Source organism: Euprymna scolopes, chromosome 39 (assembly GCF_053919585.1).
Source record: "Euprymna scolopes isolate OS-2025 chromosome 39, ASM5391958v1, whole genome shotgun sequence".
NCBI classification, from domain to species: Eukaryota; Metazoa; Mollusca; class Cephalopoda; order Sepiida; family Sepiolidae; genus Euprymna; species Euprymna scolopes.
Window position 1 is genome coordinate 43,811,825 of NC_136520.1, and position 21,853 is coordinate 43,833,677.

Sequence of the window (21,853 nt, forward strand, 5' to 3'; positions counted from 1 at the left end):
TTGATCTTATATGTTGAGCTTTTCGGCTTGGGTGGTAATAAAACTTTTCACATGCACTTGGTGTAAGGGGTAAACTTTCGTCAAAATCACCCGCTTCTTCTTTAATCGGATTATTTCGATTATTAATACTTGTCGAAGACATTACTACTAATCCTTTATTATCCGTACATCACGTTTTATCTTTCAGTTGGGTTATTTTCGGCATTTCCCCATTTTCCCATTGTCTTCCTGTTCGATATGTATTTCTTTGTCTACTGCGTATTTATTTTCTTTTATTTATCTATCTATGTTTCGCTTGTGTAACTTTTTTATATTTCTCATTATATTTCTTTATCTACTTCTGTCCATACTTCCTACTTCCTTCTCCGGCTCTGTCTATCACTTAAACCCGTGAAAGGAAACAATAATTTGAAAAAAAAAATGAAAAAAAAAAAGAAAACAATATCCATCAGGGCACTTTCCGATCGCAAACCACCCGAAACTAAACACTAGTCATCTATCTATGCCTCGTTATCTAGATAAAGACGAGAGGACCGCCTGTTGTTCCATGTTTCGTGAAAAACCATTAAATTTTTAGAACAATACCGAATAATTTGCATTGTTTTCTGACATGTTCCTTAGAAAAATCAGTGTAATGGCAGTTAGAATGTCCTAATAAGGTGAAAAGAAATATGTAAGGGAAAACGTTATGTAACCACGTGGAGAAAAAATGGTCATTTATTGGGCATTGTAAGAGGAACTATCTTACTTGAAACAGCAATCGTATTGCAATTATTTTTATTTTTATTTTACTTGGTAGTCATCACTTATCAAGGTCCGGAAGCCACTCGGGGATAAGGGTTATTGCGTGCACAGTAATTAATGAGACAATATCGTAGTAATCGTTAATAATGGAGATTTGATAAAATGTCTTACTTAAGGGGGCGGTTCATCAGGAACTTGTTTATGTTAGACTTGAAGACATCCAAGTTGTAGTCAGGTGAGAAACAGGTAAAGGGAAGAGAGTTCCACAAGCGTGCACTTCTAAGAAAGAAGCTTTGCTCATGGAATCTACGTTTTGATTTAGGCACAGATATGGAGTGGGGAAAATTACTGAGAATGGTTTCAGCGAGACGGGTGTTTTTCGTGAAAGATTGGCGAAAGGGGACCATAGATTGGTGCTCAGACGAGCACTTGCCATAGAAATAACGATAAAACAAAAAACAGGCTCGCAACGTCTCTTCTGTGGGAGAGAGGTTGCAGAGAAGAAAAAAGGGCACCCCCCACTAAGCTACGAAGTCTATTTTGTACTCTGTCAAGGCAGGATAGGTTGTATTTAGCAGCTAATGCCTAGATGTATTATATATTCGGAAACAAAGAATAACAATAATAAAGCAAAAGAAAAGAATAATATCTTGTTTTGTTTATGTTTCTCTGCAATGGGCATTCCCATTTTCCTATCGCCATCGTTCTACTATTGTCTTTACTTTAACTTGTAATTTCACTAAGTTTATGTATATTTAATATTAAATTAGTTTTTACATTGTTGACATTTTATCAGAAACCAATCTAATTCGGAACCATACATAAAATATGATTGTTTTAATGTTGAATAAATGACACACACACACACACACACACACACACACATATATATATATATATATATATATATATATATGTATATATATATATATTATAGAGAGAGGTAGACATATACATACGCATATATATATATGCATATATATATATATATATATATATATACATATATAATCATGTAAATATATAGGAATCCAGTTGAACAAAATATTTCTACTCTTGATATTATATGTTGAGCATTTCGGCTTGTGCGGTAATAAAACCTTTCACATTCACTTGATGTAATGTGTAAACTTTGGTCAAAATCACCTGCTTCTTCTTTTATCAGATTGTTTCGATTATCGATTACCGTTACTTATCGAAGATATTCCAATGCAAATACTAGCTCACGGACACATAACGTACATTAGTGTGCAACTTCAGAAAAATTGGCACTGCCGTTTTTGGACCATAAGGAACGAACTCCCGGGCACACAAACACAGATAAATTATCTTTATATAATAGTATATATATATATATATATATATATATATATATATATATATATATATATGTGTGTGTGTGTGTGTGTGTTGTGTGTGTGTGTGTGTGTGTTTAATTAAAAAAGAACAATTAAAAGAGGCATCTGCCTTACGTAAAAATGCTAGGTTTATATATGGTGTAATTTATATATATATATATATATATATATATATATATATATATATATATATATAAACCCACCTAATACTTTTGCTGATGAGGAGACTTTGTTTCAAAAAAGAAAAACATATGTCAAAATTATTGTCCATGGCGTAATGTCTATCACAATAAAAATGTCGTTTCGAAACGAATTATTGACTTTGTTGTTTTGCTTCTTATAGAAACAGAGTTTTAATTTTCAATTTTAATTTTATTTTAAACTATCAATCACATTACTATATATATATATATATATATATATATATATATATATATATATATATATGTTTGTGTGTGTGTGTGTTCTCCATGCAGATATAGTAAAATATCGAGGAGCGTTTTTGCTTAAAATTAGAATAATACGTGATAAAGCAAACACCCTCTGTGCTATTTAGCATTATCTGTCTGAATGAAAACATGCTGCCTAAATATATATGTGTGTATGTATATATATATATATATATATATATATATATATATATATATATATGATATATATATATGATATATATATGTGTGTGTGTGTGTATAATATGAAAATATATATGAATCAAGCTGAAAAGAATCTGTCTCGTTTCATAAAACCGTCAGCCTAAAATGCCTGCGGGCATGCTACGCGAAAGATGCATAATAGTCATATTTTCATAACTTATTACTTTGCCTTATTCACGTATTGGTCAGTGTTGAAGTAAATACTGTGACTTGATACATAAAATACATAAAATAATGTGAGAAGATACATCATCTTACAATACATGATGTGGATACATACAAGGATTACATGAACACATATGCTTGCACGATAATATTATTGACTTCTCTTGTATAAGTTTGGATTTGCTAGCAGAAAGTCACTTTATGCAAGTGTAAAGTCTGTGATATATTCAATTTCGTCATTTTCACTAACTTACACTAACTTACTGCATTTTTTAATTTTTTGTTTTACTATCTTTTTTTTCCAAATATTTGAAGCTTCTTTATATATATATATATATATATATATATATATATATATATATATATATATATATATATATATATATATATGAGCAAACAGTTAATACAATATGTTAAAAAACACAGTGAAATGAATTAAAAACATATTTAATCTGAAAAGGAAACACTAGGTAAATGGATAGTCCTTAATCCGCGGAGTTTCGAAGAAATACTTTTCTTCTCATCAGAGGGTAGGAATTAGCAAAATGCCGGATCGGATTTTGCATGCAGAAGTATTTGATGAAACAATAATTAAGTAAAAGATCTTACTTGAAAAAAAAAGTGAAGCAGAGGGAATATTGTGAAGAAATAGGTGATTACACATGAATGGATAGTCTGGTGGAAGATAAAAAATCCACTGACGGTAACCTCCAAATGTAAAACTTCAAGAAAGTTAAAAGAATTTCCATTTGTACAAGTAAAATACAAGGAAATTCCGTAATTGGAAGAAGATGGTCCATAATAATCTAAAGGCAGAAATCCATTGAATAATTCACAAAAATGTGTGCAAGGAAAAAAGAAAAGATTCCAATAATATTAATAAAAGAAAAATAAAATAAAAATAAAAATATTATAAACTGTATTTCCTATTTGGTTTTATCGAGCTTTTACATCTGGCTGAGATAATTTTATAAATATTAATTCTTTAATATTTATAATATACTTTAATTTTACAATCTTGGATCATTTTGGTAAATTTAATGGTAATTTTTATTTTATATATATATATATATATATATATATATATATATATATATATATATATATATATATAAAGTGAACGTGTCTGGGTGTCTGTGTGTCTGTCTGTGTGTCTGTCTGTGTACATTTCCCTACGGAATAACTCTGTCAATTTTTAGTCTACAGACTCAAAATGTGATATATAGGGTACTGAGATTTTGGAAAATCTATGTAATCGGGTCTTATTGAACTTAATACATAGTAGTGTCATCCAAGCAATATATACATATATATATATATATATATATATATATATATACGCATGAGCACACCCAAGTCATAAAGCACATGCATGAATTTTTATATATAAATATGTGCGTATGATTGCACCCAAGTCATATATATATATATATATATATATATATATATATATATATATAAATTTTAAATTATAAATCACATTACTTTATATATATATATATATATATATATATATATATATATATATATATATATATATATTGTATTTATTGCTTCCCCACCAAGCAAATTAGGCACAAGGCCGTTTTTAATGTGGGGTAAAAAACCAGCTCCCCTAAAAGTAGGCAAATAGGGGGCACTCTGGTTATCAAAAATAATAATTGTCCAAGTATAGAGGGGTTCCCCTTCATTGACTGGGACAAATTACCTTAAATGTAGCATCTGCAGAACAGATACGACACTTTGAGGTATTTATTTGCTCCTCCATTGAGCAAATTAGGCACAAGGCCGATTTTTAATGTGAGGAGTGAAGGGGAAATGGGCTCAACTCCCCGGGGAGTAGGGGAGCTGGATAGTGGCAATTGGTATGAAGGGTTGCCCCTACATTGACCAAGGTCTTATATGTGGGGTCGCCCCCACATAGGGTCTTTGCTTGCAGTATCGGCCGGAACAGATGGTATTTATTTGCTCCCCCACCGAGCAAATTAGGCACAAGGCCGATTTTTAAAATGAGGAGTGAAGGGGAAATGGGGACCAACTCCCCGGGGAGCTGGATAGTGACAATTGGTATGAAGGGTTGCCCCTTCATTGACCAAGGTCTTATATGTGGGGTCGCCCCCACATATGGTCTTTGCTTGCAGTATCTGTCGGAAGAGATACTACACTTTGATCCCTGCCCGAAGGCCAAGAACAACAGAAAAAAAGGCAAGTCTATATATATGACTTGGGAAAACATACGCATATACTTATATATATATATAAATCCAGCAAGCCCCTGTACACTCCAACTCTACAATAAATGCTTTTCTGAATCTTGCTTCCCTAATAGCTGGGAGATGGCCTCTGAAGATGGCATGAAGAGATTCTAATGAAAATAAAATGCTGTGGTATAACTGGCCGTATACTAAATATTATCCAATAATAAAATACAATAGGACCGTCCAGGTTATCATTGATGGACGTACATCACAGCACCATAACATTAATGCGGGAGTGCTTCAGGGATCGATCCTTTGACCACTAACATTACCGATATTCGTAAACGATCTCCCTGATAATATTGTATCCGAGATGGGTATATTTGCTGATGATATAACGCTCTATAACGTGCATGAGAGAATAAGAGATGTACATAAATCTAAGACAATGGGAGAAGCGTTAGAAAATGACCTCCATATCGTAGTGGAATGGAGTCGCAAAAAAAATGGTAACATTTAATGCTAGTAAGACTAAGTTGTTCTCTTTTAACAATTACAAGGCGACTCTCCAACAGCCTATATCTATAACAAATTACACTCTACATGAGAATTGTTCCTTTGAACTACTTGGTCTAACATGTGCGTGCAATATGAACTGGAAATAATACACTAAAGACATTGCAAAAGCTTCTGAAAAGAATGTGGGTTTCCTTTATCGAACTAGTAGACTACTTACCCCTGAGAGTGTCTTGTACGTCTACAAGGCTGCCCTTCCTCCATGCATCGAGTATAGTTGCCACATCTGGGCTGGTTCTCTACCACTTGCCCCTATCTCTTGGATAGGGTCAAAAAAGTGTTTTCAATTTAATAGATGTCACTTTATAAACTAAGACCCAACCCCTGTCCCATCGCCACAGTGTCTGTTTTGCAAATATTTTAATATAATTTACTCTGATTAACTCCTTGCACTTGACCCTTCTCAACATGCATATCCCCGACAAACCCGCTTAACAACAAAATCCCACCCCTTCACTGTTGAGGTCCCTAAATACCAGAACGCTTTCAATTTTAATAGCTTATTCTCTTGTATAGCTAGACTTTAGAATTCTTTTCCTGTTATCTGTTTCCCTGGCAGTACTGATATGCAGAAGTTGAAGTGTAACGTAAACTAACATCTTGTTTATCTTTCCTAGGCTTGGTCCAAAAGAGTAGCCCCATTACGTCCAAGTAGCGATTTGCCTCTTTGTGCGTGAATGTAAGTAAAATAAAGAAAACTCTCAACCCATATACTCAAAGAATATTTTATTTACAAACTTTAACTTTAGTATATAGGTATTAAGCAGGCATGTGGAAATTTTTATTCAGTTTCCATCCTGAAAAACGGGTTACTAAGAGGTGAAAATTAGAAAGATGGTACATGGAAGTCATTGGAGTTTTATTTTTGTCAACTGCATGCACATGTTTGAATGTTTCACATGGTTATTACTCATGTAAAGAATAAGTAGGTTTTAAAACGCTTATTAAATACGTGTCAAACTGGCCAAATGGTTATCGTGCTTGACTTACTGTTATGAGGTATCGATTTCGATCTCAACCCCAGTTGCTTTTTTTATACATAGAGTGAACTGTTCAGAAAACAAAACATAATACCCGGATGCACATGTCTCAGCCCCTTTCCGTTTATATATGCCAGTTTTTTTTTAAAGGAATTTTATGTTAGGGTTAATACCGAGCTACACCGGTTAATCTTTAGTGTGCATATATATAAACACACACAAGCACACACACACACAAACAGACGTATATATATATATATATATATATATATATATATATATAGTAATTTACGTATTGAGCACTTTTGAAGTAAATACTTAAAGTTTACGCATAAATCTATACTTCGTATATTAATTTTATGTGAGTAAATGAAGTAGTTATATATATATATATATATATATATATATATATATATTTATATATATACTTATGTACTGTTCATAACTGTATGTGCATATGTTTATGTATAATAAAGTTTGATATATGTCCCGGTAATCTACATCTAAAATTTCAAGTGTGTAGACTCAAAATTGGCGGAGGAGTTTGGTAGAGTTTGCAAAGGTAAACTCTTTCAACTTTAACCTCTTGGCAGCCGAATTTTCTCCCGAAAACCCCATTTAAAACTTGCACCATGTCTTAATACCCTCTATGTAAAATGCCAAATTTTAGACACAAAATTTTCTAAGTAGTTTGCTACAGACCGCAAAGGTCAAATCTTTTGAACTTTGACACATTGGCAGCCAAATTTTCGGTCAAAAACCGATTAAAAAGATTGCCTTATATCTGAATACACTTTATATAAAATTTCAAATGTTAGGCCAAAAGTTGGCTCATTAATTCGGTAGAAACTTCAGTGGTCATATTTTTTTTTTAACTTTGACACCAATTTTGATCTTGGACATTTTATTCTTTGGGCTCCAATCAAATTAAAATGTTTGATCCTTGTCCAAGTAACCTACATCGAAAATTTCATGTGTTTAGACCCCAAATTAGCGGAGGATTCTGATGGAGTTTTCAAAAATCAAATCGTTGAACTTTGACTGCTTGACAGCTAAATTTTTGGCCAAAAAATGATAAAAAAAATGTTCCCAAATCTCAATATCCTGTATATCAAATCTCGAGTTTGTAGACTGAAAAATGTTAGAGTAGTTTGGTAAGGAAATGTACACACACAGACAAACTCGCAGACAGAGAATTTAACTTTTGTATATATATATATATATATATATATATATATATATATATATATATATATATATATGTGTGATTTTCAGAATGTGAGAGATTGTATATAATAAATTCCACAGCCAAACAACGTCGCAGCCCACAAGAGACATGACAGTCAACGAACCAGAAGTCCAAGACTCGAGTTTCGCCCTCATTTGGGCTCATCAGTTAGACACATCCGAACTCAATATTCGAAACATGAGTTCGGATGTACCTAACTGATGAGCCAAAATGAGGGCGAAACTCGAGTCTTGGACTTCCGGTTCGTTGACTGGCATGGCTCTTGTGGGTTGCGACGTTGTTTGGCTGTGGAATGTATTGTATATATATATATATATATATATATATATATATATATATATATATATATATATATGTATATATATATACAGAGATATTTAAATAAATATAAACAAAAAAATACAATGTTTATTGGATTATACAAGGTCAAAAGAGGGACACACTGATGCTGTTTTCCATAATCCATTGAATGTCGAAAATTCATTTCTTTTCAGTTGAAATAAAAAAAAACAAATATAATATTAGGAAGAAACTTGCGAGAAAATATAAAAATCGAATATACTTTAATTGTAGAAGTTAGAATATTCGAAGAAACACGGGGAAATCTAGAGGCAGTTGCAAGTCATAAAAAATTCGAAAATGAAATCGGTTGAAGAGTTCAGTTGATTAGATAGTGTATATATCCCTAGGGATGAGGTTTCATAAGTTCCATTATGACGTGTTTATCTGGTAGATATATGATTCTCACAGTCAGGCGGTTGCATGTTCAGAGATAAATAAACTGAACTAAATGAGTATTGCGAAATATAAATACCTATAGACAATACATTAAGGTCAAACGAACGAGGAGTTTAGAAGAAAGAAACTAAAGTTAATTAGAATTTGAAGATGTAACTTAAGAATAGAATGTGATTAAAATTATACAGAAAAACATACAGAGTAGAAGGGAGAAAGATAAAAAATGCGAAGGTTATCAGAAAGAGACGCTTTAATGTAAGAGCTACAGTGCTACCAGTTGGTATCGACAGTTAAACACAAGAAGGTTTTAACTCATAGTAAACAAAGTGTTAACCCCAGGCGGGAAGCGCCTTGGTCTCTTTAAACTACATGAAATAAAATATTAAAACAGAGAGTTCAGTAGTTCTGTTTTATTCAATATTAACTATTTTGGGTTTGATTATGCTAAACTACGTAATTTAAAAAAAAGAAAAACGTTTTTATACTTCACTTTATAATTCACTTTTTGTGTCAAATGTTTATTCCTGGCAGTTGCTTTGGTTATTCTGTGGAATAAAATTGTTGTTATTTATTATTTTGCAGTACATGATTGAGTTTTGGAAAATAGATGCAGAAACATGTTTGGTGCATTTTAGGTCGGGATCCGGTATCTTAAGACAACCCTCTCTTATAGCACCCGTATATAAATTGCGAAGCATAAGTGTATATGTATATACGCAGGTACGTATATTCATAGTGTTCCTTATTTATATTATAAACTAACCTGTCTGTTTAAATTTATGTATGAATGTGTGTGTGTATATATATATATATATATATATATATATATATATATATATATATATATATATATGTTTGCATGTCTTGCAAAAACTTTTGACAGAGGCGACGGATTTTCATGAGATCGGTATCATTTTGAAACTCCACCCTTCGGACGACAAATATCGAAAAATTAGTCAAAAAATTAAATCCTTCACTCTCAACTGGGCATTTATCTACAAAGAGGGGCCGGTTTTTTCCCCGAAATTTTCGAAAGTCATCGCGTCTTTTCAATAGTCTAGCCTTAATTTAAACCTATGCCACTTTCGGTTTGATGATGAGCGCAACAGCTAACGCGTCACAATTTTTTTAGTTACTTTTCCTTCTTCGGGGTACGGGTTCCAGCCTGCCTGCCTGCCTGCCTGCCTGCTACGACTTTTTTTGCGCTCAAAATGTTCCTCTTTTTTTTCTTTTTTTTTTTTTTTTGCTCAACCAACACCTTTACATACATCTCCACTTACTTTTCCGCCTTCGCGTGATGGGCTCGAGCCTGCCTGCCTACTACAATATTCTTTTGCTCTACACACACTTAAAACACCCGGGCAACGCAGGTCAGCCAGTCTAGTTTAATATAAATACAGTCTTCTTTTGTTATCATCTAAATGTGTAAAACTTAAATTCTCAATTGTCTAAATTCATATAGTACTGAAGTTCAAAAAGCGTTCAAATACAAAAAGTATAAGACGAAAAATGGCTTCTCAAATTGGAAAAATCATCTCGCAGACTGTGGCCTCCGTTTTCCTTATTTTCAATTACAAAAAGTAAACTAAATTGTATATATATATATATACATATATATATATATATATATATATATATATATATATATATATATATATATATATATATATATATATATATGTATATATATATATATACAATTTAGTTTACTTTTTGTAATTGAAAATAAGGAAAACGGAGGCCACAGTCTGCGAGATGATTTTTCCAAATATATATATATATATATATATATATATATATATATATATATATATATACGGTTTATTTTTATTACCGTATCTTTCTGTTAAGTTACATTATTGTTTCAGCTACCCGCCCGTTTTTTTTGGCCGTCTGTAGCTTCCTCAGACTTTTACAGAAATGTTCGTTATGATGAGATAACGAACATTTCTATAAACGTCTGAGGAAGCTACATACGGCAAAAAAAAAACGGCCGGGTAGCTGAAACAATAATGTAACTTAACAGAAAGATACGGTAATAAAAAATAAAACGCATATTTGCTCTACAACAGTATTGACCACTTTCTTCCGTTTTTATTAATCACCATTTATACTATATATATATATATATATATATATATATATATATATATATATATATATATATATATATATATTGCCACTGCAAAAGAGCTTTTCTAGCAAAGAGTGCGCTTATCAGTCATATCCGTACTCACTGATGCTGATTCCCCCTACTCTACCCTACAGGATGATCAGATGGTCCTCGTCGTTTCGACGGACAAACACAGACACAGACACACAGACACACACACACACACACACACACACACACATATATATATATATATATATATATATATATATCAATGTGCGTGTGAGTGAGAGAAGAATCAAAGTCTAAGTAAGCCTGACAAATGGTCTGAGGAACATTTTCGATTCGTTGTAAATGCAGTTTGTCTCATTGACAAAACGTTAGTCTATTACACAAAGCAGACATATATACGCGTAAAAAAAGAAATGAATTCAGCTAGCATATTAAATTATCGTGTAGATTTTTTTTTTGCTTCTGGCTAGTTTATTTAGTTGTTGTGGTACCTTACCTCAAACAATATATTAACATTTTAATCCAAAATTATTAAAGTAAATATCTTTGTCCGAAGCAGACGCAAAGTAATATAAAACGCTTTACATAATACCCTTAAAACCTAACAAAAATAATTAGGAGGAATACCGAATCTTAAATAGAAGAATATATTAGTTGTTTTTTTTTACCTTAAGTTTTTTTTTTACCTAAGAGTAAACATTTATCAAGGCCCAGAGGCCACTCGAGGATAAGGATTATAGAGTGTACAGTAGTCAATGCGGTAATACTGTAGTAATCGTTAGTAATGAAAGTTTGGTAAATTTGGTTACTTAATGGGGAACGGTTCATCAAAAAAGTGTTTATGTTGGACTTGGAGACAACAAAGCTGTAGTCAGTTAAGAAGCAAACAAATTGAAGAGAGATCCACAGGCGTGTAGTTGTAAGAAAGAAGCTTTGTTTAAGGAATCTACGTTTTGATTTAGGCACAGATAAAGAGTGAGGAAAGTTCTTGACAGTGGTTTCAGCTAGACGGGTGGTTTTCCTGAAAGATTTGCGAAAGGGGACCAACGATTGGAGCTCTGAGGAGCACTCGCAATAAAAATGAAGATAAAACAAAGAACGGCTCGCAACGTCTCTTCTGTGGGCAAGAGGTTGCAGCGAAGAGAAAAGGGCCTCCCCCAATTAGCTATGTATTTTTAAAACTTTGTTCAGGCAGAATAAGCTGCTTCTAGCATATCTTGCCAAGATATGGCAACAGTACTCCGTCCTTGGACGTACGTGGCTTTTATATGGATAGAGAATTGCATCAGCAGTGAGATATCAACTGGAGCGGTAGAACGATCTCACCATTTGTCCACTGACCTTGGCGACAGATTTGACGAACGTGTTCCATTTCTGATCGGGAATAAAGGTCAAGCCCGGAAACTGGGTAAAACGTTGAGCCTCCCCAAGACTATCGCTATCCATTTAAATTGATGCCAGATCGTTATCAGAGCGTTGATGATGTAAAGACAGAAGCTTGATTTTAGATGCATTAAAAGTAAGTAGAATCATTTGGGTTCATCGGACTACCGCTCTCATCTTTAGTAGCGCAGTGGTTAGAGTACTGTGAAAACTCAATTGTAAAAATTGATCTTCTCCTGAAGGTTGAAGGTTCAGTCCTCAGTGCTGACGACCGAAAAATATAATTGCAAATTATTTAGGACCTCTATCCAATCATGGCTGACGGAAAAGGAGCACACTATCCCCGTGAAGTAAATAAAAGTTTCCGCTCGAAATTCCGTCCAAATTCCTGAGTTCGACAAGATACACCCGAAGAAGGTCGGAGGTTATATTGACCGAAACATTGTGAAAATTATACTCAAGATGAGAACAGTAGTGCGATGACTCCAAATAATACGAATTATATTCAAGGTTTATGATATATTTTGTTTATTAAATTGTTTAATTTACAGAATAGTTTTCCAAAAGGTTTCTCCCTACGTAAAGAATAGGTTTCTAAATAATACCATTATTATTTCAGCACGGTCTGTATTCTGCATATGTATCTGGCGTCCATCTATTCCGCCACATTAAGATGATAAAAATATCAGATGTGATGTGTTTTATGTGGAGACAGACCTACGCGGGCGATACATATTGCATGATGTGTGTAAAGGTATTCGGTTGATGAGTACCGTAACAATCTCGTAAATTCAGCATCAATCACATGAGTAGAAAGTAAAGCATTGCACCTGAATGGATGCCGCCATTGTAGTGCGAATGAGATCGTCCTTTACTCGACACGCGATGAAGATTCATTGGAAAATGATGACTGCTTTGCACGAAAAAAAAAGCACTTACCCTAATTGAAGTGGTGCCATTACCTAACAATGGCGAGCCTCTGCTCGTTGGAAAACGTATTGATTACGACCTGATATTCGATATAACCCACCGATTGATTATTTCAAAAGGTTTTTACAAATTCTGAACGTGATGGAAATGGCAACCAGGTAATGCATAATATATTCTATTGATCAATCTAAACTAGAAATGGTAGGCAGTCGGTGTACTTACGACGCATGCATTGAATCTGTTCAGTTAGTGGTGAAAATGATACTTAAAACTTACAAAGCATGACAGACGAAGTGACGAACGTGAGGCCTTACAAATATACTTAAACTAGAGAATCAAATTATGGTTTAAAAATCGATAGAATTTTAATCATCGTCATCGTCGTCGTCGTAATCATCATCATCATCATCATCATCATCATCATCATCATCATCATCAAAGAAATGGTAGTGGCTTAGCGCTCAACAACACGAACGGACAACCTGGGTATGACAAGTTCGTATCCAGTTCATTCCGTATAAAAAAAAAAACTTTCACTTAAAGATGCGTGTAAAACTTTAGGCAGTCTCTCTTTTAATAACTGATATACGTATCGAAGTCATTCCAATGCCAAAGCTATCAAAGAACACTCTCAGGGCTAAAACATGTGTTGAATATATATATTTATGTAAGAAGGGGGTGATATGAATTGCAATGATGTATTTTAGGATATAAGAAATACCTATTAAAATATTCAATTACAAAGAATACAGAAACTTTGATGATTCGTATTAGTTTAGTTTAAAATAAATTCTAAGAAATAAAAAGGGAATTATTAAGAGTTGTTAATAAGCTGAAAAGAAAAATATCTTGTTTTTACCATACAGTTATTGATCATCAAGGCACGGATGCTACTCACTGATAAGGGGTAATGAGTGTACGGGTTAGACAACTCCATGATAATCAGTGATAATGAAAACGGGATATGAATTAATTTACGAAAATTACTAGCACAAGCCATTATCAACAATTTCCACCCATACTTATCTGTATCCGGACATAGATTCCATGACTATATGTTCTTTTCTGGAACTGTCCACCTATGGACCTCGGTTACGCTGGTATGCTTTCCAGTTAAATACCACGTGGCCGCCTTCAAATTCAATTTAAACAAGTTTTGCACGTCTCTCTTCCTCATAAAAGCATATTCTACCCAACTTTAACCAGCACCGATTACTCAATGGTCACTTGCACTCGTTAACTCTTATCCTCAAGTGTCTGTCTTGCCTTGATGCGCGGCGACTTTCTTTGTATAGCAAAAACAAAAAAAAACTGTTTCGTTGGACTTCAAAACGAGGATGTTATAGTCAGCACGGAAGCAGCTTCACTGTATTGCGTTGTACCGACGATTAATTCTGAGGAAATTTTTTCTCATTGAATTTTCGTTTAGCTGAAGGCAGATATACGACGGGTGTGCAATAAGTAATGCCCCTGACCCACTTCCCATAGAAATAGAGCAACGAAACTTGGCACACTTATTAGTCTTTCTCTACATAGGAACCGCCCTAAGTTAGGCATTTCTCCCATCGTTTCATGCAGCTCTGGAGACCGTTTTTGTAGAAAACGTGACTTCAGAAATCAAGGCTGCATCATCTGGGAAACGCTTTCCTTTCAAAAACAACTTCATGGCAGGGAAGAGGTGAAAGTCAAAGGGTGCAAGGTCAGGAGAGCAGGGGGGATGGGGGAGTTCATAACCACACGCCCGTGCTTCTGATCTGGCGACATGCGAGTTGTGGACCGGAACGTTGTCCTGCAGGAGGAGGGTACCTTTGCTGATCTTACCCGCCTCTTGATTTTTATAGCTTCCCTTAATTTCCTCAAAAATGAGGCTCCTGTAATTGTGGTACCCTTTGCCAGGAAATCTGTCATCAATACTCCGTCCTGGTCCCAGAGGACTGTGAGCATGACCTTGCCAGCAGAGTGCTAAACCCTTGCCTTCTTTGGAGGAGGTGAGTCCAAATGCTTCGACTACATTGACTGGGCTTTGGTCTCTGGATCATAGTGATGGACCCACGTTTCATCCTGTGTAATCTTCTTGGCACATCTCTAAATTTATCCTTGAGCACTCGACGCGTTCTCGCTTCTGGAATATTGTGATCAACCTGCGAATCTATCTGGCATACACCTCATGCATATGCAAATGATAGTTTCCACAGACTCTGTTCAAATCTTGAAATCTTGGATTATTTGGCAAATAATAATGCGCAGATCTTCCTCAACTTGACGGACAGATGCCTCATCAATGGCAGAAGAGGGGCGACCAGGTCTGGGAGCTGTTTCCACAGACTTCCGGTCATGTTTGAATTCACGATGCCAGCGTTTTAGAAGGTCATATGATGGCGCATTATCACCATAAGTTTCTTTCATTTCATCAATTTCTCCTGTGGTGTGCGTCTTTTCAAATACAAAAACCGAATCACTGCTCGACATTCAACAGGCTCCATTTCACACCTGACTCAGTTCAAACAGCTGTAAAACAGAAACCACAATTAGTTCAGAGCTGTAATTTGCCATATAACCCGTAGAGATATAAATCATTGCACATGCAAAATCTCAGCTAGATCAGACAAATAGAAGTGGATCAGAGGCATTACTTATTGCACGCCCTCGTAAGGGGTTAAAGTTCAACGATTTGACCTGTGAGGACTCTACCAAATTTCTCCGCCAATTTGGGATCTAAAGACTTGTAATTTTATATATGGGTTACTTGGAGATAGATCTTACTTTATAATTTGATATGAGCCCAAAACAGTAAACGTTAAGGGGTCAAAAGTGGAGTAAAAGTTCAAAAAATGTCTCAGTTCAAACAGCTGTAAAACAGAAACCACAATTAGTTCAGAGCAGTAATTTGCTACATAACCCCTAGAGATATAAATCATTGTACATGAAAAATTACAGCTAGCTCAGACAACGGGATGTGGGTCAGGGGCATTACTTATTGCACACCCCTCGTAGAAAGTAAGGAAAATTGATGGTACTTGTTCTAGCAAATCGCGAGCTTGTCGTGATTCTTTTACAGAATTTCATAAAGTGAAGCTCAGTCGAGCACCAAAGTCGAGGCATTGTTTTCGAGGGTACACAGGAGAGTATGCAAAAAAGTTGTGTGTTTGTATTCATTGTTGACTTCGAACAGGCAGTTTATTAATTATTAATATTACGATAACCGACATTCTATAGCAACTAATTACCGAAATGGCTATTTACCGACGGAAACCTTTGAGTTAGAGATAGAAAAGGGTTCGAAACGGATGTATGGTGAGGAAAGGAAAAAAAATATGTTTATTTTTCGTGTTCATTCTTTGTAGGAGACCGGCCATCATTTTAATTAATCATGTTGGCGAGCGATCATGATATGGACCCGTATGTCACAACAAATATAAACATTATTATTGGAAACGCCCTTTTTATGAGAATGCTCATATTTGAAACTAACCGTGTGTAACTGGTGTTTTCCGACAGCCCGCTGGTAACGTTTTCCTTAATGAGAGCTCAAGATACAAAAAGAAAGGTATCCAAGTGAAATGATATTAACCTAAAAAGCTTACTTCGTATCTTTAAAGGTAAATAAATAATTATTTTTAAGATATAAAAAAAATAGGTCTATTTGTTTGCGTTCTTAAATTTCAAATTTAAATGTTTATTTTACAACGATGTTTTTTGGAATGTGACATCCTATTTCTCATAACACTGTCACGTGTTCAACCTGCTGGAACGTAGGACTAAAAACTGTTTATTTTACACCCTAATTTAACAGCGTATGTCTTTCCAATATCGACGTCAACAAGCATCTCCTGTCTATTCGATTATCGTCTTTCTTTCTTATTAGATCCTTGCATCAAGTGGTTTCATGCTCTGCCTAAAATAGATCGCAATAAAATATAAAAAGTAAACATTTCTTGTGAATAAAAAAACTCATACATTGTTTTAACTTTATACATTCAAATAACCATATTAAAAAAAAGAATCGAAACCGGAAGCAAAACAGTAGTATTCGAAGCTGGTGACGTTACCACCGTACGAACCTGACACACATATGAACTGATTAAATACAAACTAAGATAGATTTAGAAAATGTATAACGATTTTTTTTTTTTTGCAATTTGGACCTCTTTTTAAACGTTTAAAACTATTTTAATCGACTAACGATCCTTAAAAGAACGGCGCCGCGCTGCGACTCTTAGTTTCGGAGGAGATAGAGTTTGAAAATATGGAGACAGACATATAGTCTTTTATATATTAAATTTCTGCCAGTGCAAGCCTGTCATCCGGATTGCAACTATGTAACGCTAATAACGTGCAGCATTACATACGTTTACAGTGTAAGAATATAAGTAGTGCGGCTAGTAGTGTTAGTATCGAACAGCGCATTCATGCAGTTAAAAACCAATCAGAAGGTCACCTAATTATCGCAAATAATTTCATTAACAAACTGCCTATTCTTTTCTTTCACTTGGTCACCGTCTTAACAATCCATCTGTCTGGGCGCACAAGACTTAGAATTTTGGCTTCGTGCAATTTACGGTTGAGTATGCATGTCATTACAGAGTTTTGTCCAGGCTTTAACCGGTCTAAATGTCCCACCTCCATTCCGTAACGGTCGCCGGTGCTGATTGACTAGACGCGTCTGTCTGAACATCTCAATTCTTTCATCTTCCCCATTTAAGATGTCCGATCACGTTTACGACAACTTATGATTACCTTTTTTTTTCTCCATGGCAATTACTTCATTGCACATTGTCTGAAATCTAACGTACATCTTCGTACAAAAAGGCAATTTTCCCGTCTACTAATATTAACATAAAGAGACTCTATCGAACAGTCTGCATGGAATAACAGTTCATGTCATCGATATCAATGAGTCTATACATGCGTCTGTGGCATTATTTAAACTAGTATGTTTATATGCTTATCCACAAATCCAATAGATTAACCATGCTCTATTTTTATATTTCCATATTACTCTATCTACCTCTGTCTTTCTCTCTGTAAATATATATACTAGCGGTTCCGCCCGGCTTTTCTCGGGCCTATGTACTGTTCATAACTTTATGTGCATATGTATATATTAAAAAAGTGTGAATATATACGGTAATACCTTTCTATATATTAGGCTTCCTTAACCACCTAAAGAGAAAAATTGGTAGACACCGCAAACGTCAAATGTTTCTTTAACTTTGACCCCAATTTTGACCCCTTAACCTTTACTTTTTTGGGGCTCAAATTCAATTATAAAGTCAGATCTATGTCCAAGGAAAATATATATAAAAGTTCAAGTGTTCAGACCAAAAATTGGCGGAGGAGTTTGTAACTTTTACCCTTTTATAGCAAAATTTCTGGCCGAAACTCGATTAAAAAGATTTTCCCAGATCTCAATACTCCTTATGTTAAATTTCGAGTCTGTAGACCGAAAATTAACAGTGTCATTGCGTAGGGAAATTTACACAGACAGACACACACACACAGACAGTTTCATTTTTATATATAGACTTTTTACTCTTTTCACTTTCACGTACGTGTTACTTGGACGAGAAGAAAGAGTATTTAGTATTGTCTCTAACAGGGACTGTCAAGACTCGATCAACGAAATGTTCACATTGAAGTAAAAATTTGCAGATTTTCAGTATCAAAACACGTAATTTGTGGCCCTTTTTGTTTTTCGTAGTGAATTAATATTACTGCTACAAATAAAAATGATATTATAAAATATAAGAGTAATAATATTAAAACTATTAACAATAATATATTATACAAGTAATATAAAAGAAATATAATATTATGATGATTTTATAAGATTATAATAATATAATAATGTTATTATAATATTAACAAAAATATTGTTGCCATATTGTCACTAGGGCGCAAGCGCTTGCTATTTGGGATCGTGTCTAACAAGCGAATCTGGAGAGTTAAGCAGCGAAATATATTTAGATATTACATTTATACTACTGCAGGTTTGAATAGCCACGGAAGTAGAAAACAGGAAGGGCATTCCCAAGTCTTGTAGTTTGATGAAAGAAAATATTAGAGTACAAGACTTTTGGGCATCTAGCAGCCAGGTTAATTGGGAAACAAGTAGAATAGAGTTCATCATATGTTTAATATCTGTAAGTACAAATTTTGTCCTAAACTAATAAACTAACTTTTATGCATTTTAAAACATAGCTGTTAGATATAAGCGTCAGAAATATAGACTATACTCAGTTTCGTTTAGTTTTATGCGAATGGAGGAAAAGAGGGATGAAAGCCGCAAGTTAAAATGCAGATGCCTTCTAGTTCTGTGAAAAAGGTGAAAATAGCATACATTACTTGTAATAAACATTTCACAGATTTAAGTGTGTTTGTCATATACAAAAGCCTTTAAAGAGGAATAATCCTGAAGTTACCTATCATTTGAAAACTGAAATATACTACGTTTGCATTGAATCCCATTAATAATAAGTGGACATTAATCAAACATTATTCATTGAATTTCAATTAATTCTTAAGTATCGTTAAGCTTAAGCTTTGTATTATTTATTTTTTTATCAATATCAGGATAGTGATATTCAACAGAACGTTTTCTTCATTATAATTTGATTTTAATTTAGCAAAGAGAACAAACGTGCAGTTCAAAATGTTCTGTATATAAATTAATGTTATCGGTCCTGGGACGAGTTTGTGTAACCAAATCGAGCGGAGGCATCTGGACGATGTCAAAACATCGTTAAATTCATTACCCTTACAGCAGCAGCTGTATAGCGTAATGGCAAGAAGCCTTGATTGTTATTTGGGAGGTCGGGTTTCGATCCTGGCTTAAGGCAGTTGCCTGTCTAGACGCACTGATGAGCTGTGAAACAGCGAAACAGTACTGTATGTGGATGCCTATAATGCTCCCTATCTTGGCTTGACCATATCGGGAAGTGATATACAAAATTCCATTGGCGTATTAAGTGACGCTCTTTGTGTAAACAAATAAAGCGGATGCATTTGGACGATAGCAAAACATCGTTAAATTCATTACTCTTACGGCATCACCCGTATAGCGTAATGGTGAGAAGCCTTGACTGTCATTTGGGAGGTCGGCTTTCGATCCTGGCTTGAGGCAGTTGCCTGTCTAGCCGCACTGAAGAGCTGTGAAACAGCGAAACGGTACTGTATGTAGATAACTATATATACGCTGATGACAGTTAGTTAACTCGAAACACGCGTGTACGTAGATTACTGTTTAGAAAAATAATAATAAAATAATAAACAAATAACAATGTTATATATACGTCCAAACAAATTATGGGCGACTTTCTAAATGAATACGAGCTTCGAGGCGAAGCCAATATTAACCGTATTCCTCGTTTGAAAAACAACAACAACAAATCTAAATTTATAAGCGAGAAAAATAAACATTAAAATCATCTAGGGTTCGTGGTTAAGGCGCCGGACTTTGGTAAAAATGGTCTGAACTTCGCTACGCTGATGAGAGTTAGTAAACTCGAAACACGCGTGTACGTAGATTACTGTTTTTAAAAATAATAAAGAAATAACAATGTTATATATACGTCCAAACAAATTATGGGCGACTTTCTTAATAAATAGGAGGTTCAAGGCGAAGCCAATATTAACCGTATTCATCATTTGAAAAACAACAATAAAAAATTTAAATTTATAAGCGATAAAAATAAGCATTAAAGTCATCTAGGGTTCGTATTAACCGTATTCATCGTTTGAAAGACAACAACAACAAACCTCTCTCTTTCTCTTTCTCTCTCTCTCTCTCTCTCTCTCTCATTCTTTACAGCCAACTTTCTGTCCGATGACGGGTTACAAAGATTTTCCCAAATCTCAGGCCCCTTAATTTAAAATTTCGAGTATGTAGATCGAAAACTGACATAGTTATTGCATAAAGAAATGTACACAGACACGCAGAGACACAGACAGACACGTTCACTTTTATAAATAGATAGATAGATAGATAATTGCATAGATAGATTGATAGATTAAACAAAAATATATACGTATACATCAATATAAATGGAAACAATTTTGTGCTTACAGTAAACTTTTTACGCAAAAGTTATGCAAGAATACATAATGTAGAATATCTAAATAAATATAATTACACGTAATAGTTAACTAAAGATGATTATCCCATTAGAAAACCGAAGCAATTAATAGGGGACTAATTCAAATGAATGTTTAAAAGAATATGCAAATTAGATAGATATTTTGCTAGTGAATGAAATTCCACAACCCATATATAAGACAATTGCATTTTCTTTTTTAAATAAATACAAAAGAAGAGTTTTAATATGAATATCAATACACGCAAAAGAATATATACATATATACACACACACATATATATATACGTATATATCATAGGTATATTTTTATATATCATAGGTATATTTATGTATATCATAGCTATATTTATATAATGAGCAGATAGATATCCCCTTTTATTATATACGTTGATACGTTCCCTACTATGTAATAACTTTCATAATACTTACGTTCATATATGAATTACTTCCTTCCTTGAAGACTGAAATGTTCTACAACGAGTTATGCGTGTGCACGTGTTCATATACAGTACAAAATAAAAAATATTTCCTACTTTGAATCAATAAAGCAGAAATAAAACACAAAACAATCACATGTATATCTTAACACGTATATGCAAAAAAAAACTTATCAACATGCGCACAGACTGCATAACTAAACATATCTCTACGAGACTGT